The following is a 6,986-nucleotide window of genomic DNA, read 5'->3' as shown; positions in this document are numbered from 1 at the left end:
AAGAATGTTACACAAGTAAAGAACTGACATTGGTACACTTTACAAAGGGCACCAGCACTTTTGATTCTTAATGTAACTAACAGGAGGGACCGGTGTAGTTAGCTGGCGTCAGACAAGGCATTGATCTCTGTACACAGTTGAGTAATCTTAGCAAGGGTCGGAGTTGAACAAAGGCAAATCTTCCAGTGCTCGATTCAGTACATGTTTCATTGCATTCTTTGTGTTGTCTCTCTGGTGCTCTTTCTCCAACATTTAAATTAAATAAGAAGCCTTGCGCAGCTGCAGTATCATAGCCAGTGAGGTTTACCCGAGGCGCGCTCATTGCTAACTGAAAACTAAATTAGGTAAGCACATAACACTTCTACTTAGCACAGTGGCTACCATGTCATCAGGGCTCATAAAGTGTCAGCTATTACTATTTTTCATGTCACTGCCTGTGGTTGTTACCGTCACTTTTCTCTGCTGCACTGGGACATTTGTCCCAATAGCAGAGACTCCGGTTGGAGAGATGACACGATGAGAAGATCATGGAGTTGGCAGCAGACTAGGATTTGTGTGGCTTTGAGCCTGTTGCTTAATCCTTCTCACCCCTGCTTGCTTTGCTAGGATAATAAGGACAACCATACTCACCTTTGACTCTTGAACTGTAGATCACCAAGTTGGTTTAGTAATCTAAATAAATAAAATAACCTGAAGGAAAGTGGGGAGGGTGGTGTGGGGAGGGGGGCAAAGGAGATGTTGAGGGGAATATGGGGGAGGGGAGGATGCATTCGGGGTGACCCTAGAATCTATGTAAACACAATTAATTAAATGAAAAAAAAAACCCAGAGCAGAATGGAATAGAAAATGCCATAGTACATTTCATGCAGGTTGGTTTGACGGGATGTTTCCAAGCATCTGTATTTGCAGTATCAAATAGATCTCTTAGTGTGGGTGATACTCAACAGTTTTAGAGACAATGTTTTAAAGATTAGAGCCAATTTAGGTAAAGTAAGTGCTAAGCACATAGTGTGTGATCAAGTGGTCGTTGCTGTCATCATCATCCCCATCTCCAGACAAGGCAGGGGAGTCCTTGGCTAGCTGTGTTGAACCAGATGGTCCACTGCTCAGACAACCAAAGGACAGCTCAGGTGCCTGGGCCAGTGCTCCTGAGCTCTGCTGACCTCAGGACTGCCTGGAGATGCCCACTCAAAGGGCAGATGACAAAGGCCAGCACAGACCTTCTCAACCTGAACACCTAGCAGAGCGCAGACTGAACTCGTCTTGAAGGGATCGAGGTGCCTTCCCAGTACGCTGTGCCCAGGTATCTCTCACTGTGGAATCCCTGGTGTCCCCTCTCTCCAGTCAAAAAGGATGGAAACAGCAACTGGCATGTTGATTACTACTGAGCAGCTGTGTCCCCAGCTCAGATCAGAGTGGCATCTGCTTGGAACAGAACGTCTTGTTATTCTGGGCCCCTTTCCCTACGGCGGTGCAGGCGTGATGAGACATGTGAGAGACACCGAACAGATATTTATCAAACACCTAACTGTGAACTGAAGTGTTGATTTAGTGTGCCTACCTTTTGCAAAAGAGCTTCCGCACTGTCAGCAGATTGACCTTTCTTCCACCATGCCCTTGTCCATCTCCCGATTCTAGCCCTTCCATAATTGCCCGTTACCTACAAGATAGACATGAATTTCCTGAATGAAGCCTTCAAAACCGTCCCTAACATGATCCTTCCTGACGCCCTTTGCTTTACCCTCTGATCTCCTGGCTTCATACTTACACTCCGTTTCCACTCATAGCTACAACCCCGAATAGGCTTTGTGTGTGTGTCTCTGTGCTGTTCAAAATGCTTTCCCTCTGCTTGGAATGTCTCTCCCTAGCTCAGACACCTGCTGAATTTCCATTCATTTTTCAGGGCACAGTTCACTTCCTTTGTGACCCCTTCAAGGTTAATTACTTTTTCCATTGAAAACTTGTGAGCCTAAGGGACACGTTCATAAATAATTATGGTAAATTATAGTCAATTTATTTCGTTGCCTGTCTCCATAAAGGCATCTCCAGGTGGGCATATACTAATTTGGACATCCAGCAAGTAAATAAAAATGTCAACCAACCTTTATTAAAAGACCTACGGAGTGCCAAATTAGAGACCCAGGGTTAGTAGGCTATATGATGGCCCCCTGAAATATCCACACCCTCACCCCTGGGACCTGTGAATATGAACGTATATGGCAAAAGAAACCTTGAATATGTGATTAAGTTAAGAATCTTCACATTATAATCCGGAGAGGATCCTGGATTCTCTGCTGGGTCTTATATAATAATCACAAGTGTCCTTATAAGAGGTGACAGAGGGAGAGACACAAAGCAGCGTGGAGACGGAAACAGGATGCCACGCTGCTCTGTTTGAACACAGGGAAAAGAGCCACAGCCAAGGAACACTGTTCTAAAAGCTGGAAAAAGCCACAGAACAGCTTCTCGCCGAGAGCCCCTGGAGGGAGCAGGGTCCTGCCGACACTTCGGTTTCAACTCAGGAAACTGCTCGTGGACTTCTGGCCCCCGGAAGTTCAAGAGAATAGACTTGTGTGGTTTGAAGGCACTAAATGTGTGATCATTTGTTACAGCAGCCATAGAAACCTAATACACCAGCTAGCGTGTATGAGAGAACACACATTACAGATGTAATTAGAGAGGACGAGTGAAACAGAGCGCTGCTTCTCAAACTTCAGCAGGCACCAGGGCCACCGGGAATGTTTCCCGGGGGGGAGCGCAGAGTCTGGCCCACAGGGTCGGGAAGGGTCTGAGAGTCTGAGTTTCTCACAAGCGCCCGAGGGAGGAGCATGTGGCTTGCCCAGGAACCAGGCTCTGAGGAGCAATGGACTAGAGAGCAGTGGGGTGGACACTGGTGGACTGATCAAACTGAAGAGTTTTAGAGAGGCAGTTATGAGCACATAGTTTTATTTTATTTTATTTTATTTATTTATTTTTGGGGGGGTATTTCTCTGAAGCTGGAAACGGGGAGAGACAGTCAGACAGACTCCCGCATGCGCCCGACCGGGATCCACCCGGCACGCCCACCAGGGGGCGACGCTCTGCCCACCAGGGGGCGATGCTCTGCCCACCAGGGGGCGATGCTCTGCCCCTCCGGTACGTTGCCCTGTTGCGACCAGAGCCACTCTAGCGCCTGGGGCAGAGGCCACAGAGCCATCCCCAGCGCCCGGGCCATCTTTGCTCCAATGGAGCCTTGGCTGTGGGAGGGGAAGAGAGAGACAGAGAGGAAGGAGGGGGGGGGTAGAGAAGCAGATGGGCGCTTCTCCTGTGTGCCCTGGCTGGGAATCGAACCCGGGACTTCTGCACGCCAGGCCGACGCTCTACCACTGAGCCAACCGGCCAGGGCTATGAGCACATAGTTTTAGAGACAAAAATCTGATGGGCGGGAGTCTGTGTAGTGATGGCCCTGGGCTGGGTGTGTGACCAGTGATGCCCCAGTGCCTTGGTCGGCACTTTTATTGTCTTCATCACTTCCAACTACCCCGAAGAGTAGCACCTTCATGCTGCTTTGGCGGATATGGGCGTGGCGTCTCGCAGGGTTGAAGGGCTTTGGCTGCACCAGCAAGGGGTCAGGTGTGATGAGCCAGAATGATCTGACTCCAGAGTCAGTGGTTTCCCCCCTGCTTTCCGCCAGCGTCTTCTCTTGATCATCAGCCATATGCGTGTGCTACGGGGCTTTGCGGGGAGCAGTATCTTTCTGTTTTCCTGTCATGTCTGGGGTCCACCTTAGTGGACATCTTCAAATCCCCTGATGACATATCCTCGTATTGCCAAGGATTGACCCTGGGCTTGCCAAGACCCAGGCTGAGAAGGAGTGAGCTTTCGCCAGGGCATCCTTTTAGGTGAACTGACAGTCCAAATGTTGAGTGAGGGTCAGAGCCTGAGGCTGAGAGGTGGAGGGGTACAGGGCAGCAGGAGAGGTGGGCCAGGAGAAGGGAGACTGAGAAAGGCTCCCAGAGAGTTCTAGCAGGGAAGCCAAGGGCAGTTAGCAAGTCTGAGGGGCAGGAGCGGGGATAAAATAAGAAGAGAAAGTGCAGATTCAAAACTAGAATGGACAGCAGTGGCATCAGGAGCCAGACAGCAGCCACTGGGGGAAGACCATGTCCGTTACAACCCACACCTGGTCTGTGGCTCTGATGGGTCCTGTTAGGTCACGCCGAGAAGGAAGCAGGAGAAACATGGGGATAAAATACTTTATTGGGGCATCTGCGTTTAAATAAATACTTTATTGGGACAGATGCGTTTTTGAGACCCGAGTGGTGTCAGCACCGAGCGTCTGGGGATTCAAGCCTCTAACATTGTGAACAGTACAGTGTGTCCGTAAAGTCATAGTGCACTTTTGTTTTTTCTTTCTTTCTTTCTTTTTTTTTTTGTATTTTTCTGAAGCTGGAAACGGGGAGAGACAGTCAGACAGACTTCTGCATGCGCCCGACAGGGATCCACCCGGCACGCCCACCAGGGGCGACGCTCTGCCCACCAGGGGGCGATGCTCTGCCCCTCTGGGGCATCGCTCTGTTGCAACCAGAGCCAGTCTAGCACCTGAGGCAGAGGCCAAAGAGCCATCCCCAGCGCCCGGGCCATCTTTGCTCCAATGGAGCCTTGGCTGCGGGAGGGGAAGAGAGAGACAGAGAGGAAGGAGGGGGGGTGGTGGAGAAGCAAATGGGCGCTTCTCCTATGTGCCCTGGCCGGGAATCGAACCCGGGTCCCCCGCACGCCTGGCCGACGCTCTACCGCTGAGCCAACTGGCCAGGGCCCATTGTGCACTTTTTTTTTTTTTTTTTTTTCATTTTTTTTTTTTTTTTTTTTCTGAAGCTGGAAACAGGGAGAGACAGTCAGACAGACTCCCGCATGCGCCCGACCGGGATCCACCCGGCACGCCCACCAGGGGCAATGCTCTGCCCACCAGGGGGCGATGCTCTGCCCATCCTGGGCATCGCCATGTTGCGACCAGAGCCACTCTAGCGCCTGAGGCAGAGGCCACAGAGCCATCCCCAGCGCCCGGGCCATCTTTGCTCCAATGGAGCCTTGGCTGCGGGAGGGGAAGAGAGAGACAGAGAGGAAAGCGCGGCGGAGGGGTGGAGAAGCAAATGAGCGCTTCTCCTGTGTGCCCTGGCCGGGAATCGAACCCGGGTCCTCCGCACGCTAGGCCGACGCTCTACCGCTGAGCCAACCGGCCAGGGCCATAGTGCACTTTTGACCGGTCACAGGAAAGCAACAAAAGACGATAGAAATGTGAAATCTGCACCAAATAAAAGGAAAACCCTCCCAGTTTCTGTAGGATGTTACGGCAGCATGCATGCATGCGCAGATGATGACATAACACCGTGTATACAGCAGAGCAGCCCACAGCCATGCCAGTCGAGATGTGGATGGTACAGAAGAAAGTTCAGTGTGTTCTGTGGCTCGCTAAATTCAAATCCATGACCAAAGTGCAATGTGAATATCGGCGCGTTTAATACCATTACTCGGTGGGATAAGCAGTTGAAGGAAACCGGCAGTTTGGTGGAGAAACCCCGTTCTGGTAGGCCATCAGTCAGTGACAAGTCTATAGAGGCTATACGGGATAGCTAGCTAAGGAGCCCTTAAAAATCTGTGCGTGAGCCCACATAGAACTGCACTGAATAGGTATGAAACTGGGAGAGTTTTTCTTTTATTTGGTGCAGATTTCACTTTCTATCATCTTTTGTTGCTTTCCTGTGACCAGTCAAAAGTGCACCATGACTTTACGGATACACTGTATTAGCTAGGTGGCTAGCCTTAACGGGGAACCCTGGGGTGGGGTGAGGGTTGATCACTAAGCAACAGCGTGTTTGGATGGGTGATGGGATGAGAGCTACGTGAACTACCCTGCAGCCAAATTGCTTGAAGTTTCTCCTGGCTAATTGAGGTTTTGATAAGGGGCCCTGGACCCGAACCTAACAGGTCTTCTCATGATGGGAATGGTTATACTGGTGCTGAAGGTGGTGAGGACGATCAGAACTAAACTACACGAAGCTCCTGTTGTTCTCAAGCTGTCAGGAAAATGACGGATGCCTTCCAATAGCCGTGCTATCTGTTGTTGGTCTTTATGCGTTATTAGTTTTATGGTCCCGAACGGAACAGGATGACCTAAGCTACGTGGTTGCCAGAGTACCTATGAGTTCTGAACGACCAAGTCCTGCATCAGCAAGGTTTTTTGTGTGTTGTGTTGTTCTGTGGCATAAAACATAGAGGAAAATTCTAGAATTTTTCTTAAAATTTTCAAGAACATCAGAGGATAGGAGGAGAAAGAAGAGAGTAAGTTTGGGCAGAGATTTCTTAATTTTGTGTTGACACCTTTGACCTGATATTTGCATGATGCACAAAGCCCTTCCCTCTCACTTCTCCTGCACCCACCCCCTCACTCCACCTTTCAGAGGCTCCTAGCCCAGTTCTCAAGGCTACTCTTCTTGCCTGGGCAGCAGATTTTATAGATTGTAGAGGGAACTAGCAGTGAGGAAAGAGAATTGTATCATAGGCATTAGGGAGGCAGCATTATGAATTCATTAAGAATAATGAATTGTTACCATTTATCCTAAGTCCTACCATTAGAAGTGGATTGAGCCCTGGCCGGTTGGCTCAGCGGTAGAGCGTCAGCCTAGCATGCGGAGGACCCGGGTTCGATTCCCGGCCAGGGCACATAGGAGAAGCGCCCATTTGCTTTTCCACCCCTCCGCCGCGCTTTCCTCTCTGTCTCTCTCTTCCCCTCCCGCAGCCAAGGCTCCATTGGAGCAAAGATGGCCCGGGCGCTGGGGATGGCTCTGTGGCCTCTGCCTCAGGCACTAGAGTGGCTCTGGTCGCAGCATGGCGACGCCCAGGATGGGCAGAGCATCGCCTCCTGGTGGGCAGAGCGTCGCCCTCTGGTGGGCGTGCAGGGTGGATCCCGGTCAGGCGCATGCGGGAGTCTGTCTGACTGTCTCTCCCTGTTT

At 50.7% G+C, this 6,986-nt stretch overlaps 1 pseudogene; it reads left to right on the top strand.

Annotated features, from left to right (window-relative positions):
* Positions 1–267: 267 nt before the first annotated feature.
* On the top strand, positions 268–344 carry LOC136381586 (U4 spliceosomal RNA; annotated as a pseudogene).
* Positions 345–6,986: the final 6,642 nt, after the last annotated feature.

This window comes from Saccopteryx leptura, chromosome 9 (assembly GCF_036850995.1).
Source record: "Saccopteryx leptura isolate mSacLep1 chromosome 9, mSacLep1_pri_phased_curated, whole genome shotgun sequence".
In the NCBI taxonomy this organism is placed as follows: Eukaryota; Metazoa; Chordata; class Mammalia; order Chiroptera; family Emballonuridae; genus Saccopteryx; species Saccopteryx leptura.
This window is presented reverse-complemented; position numbering and strand designations above follow the sequence as displayed.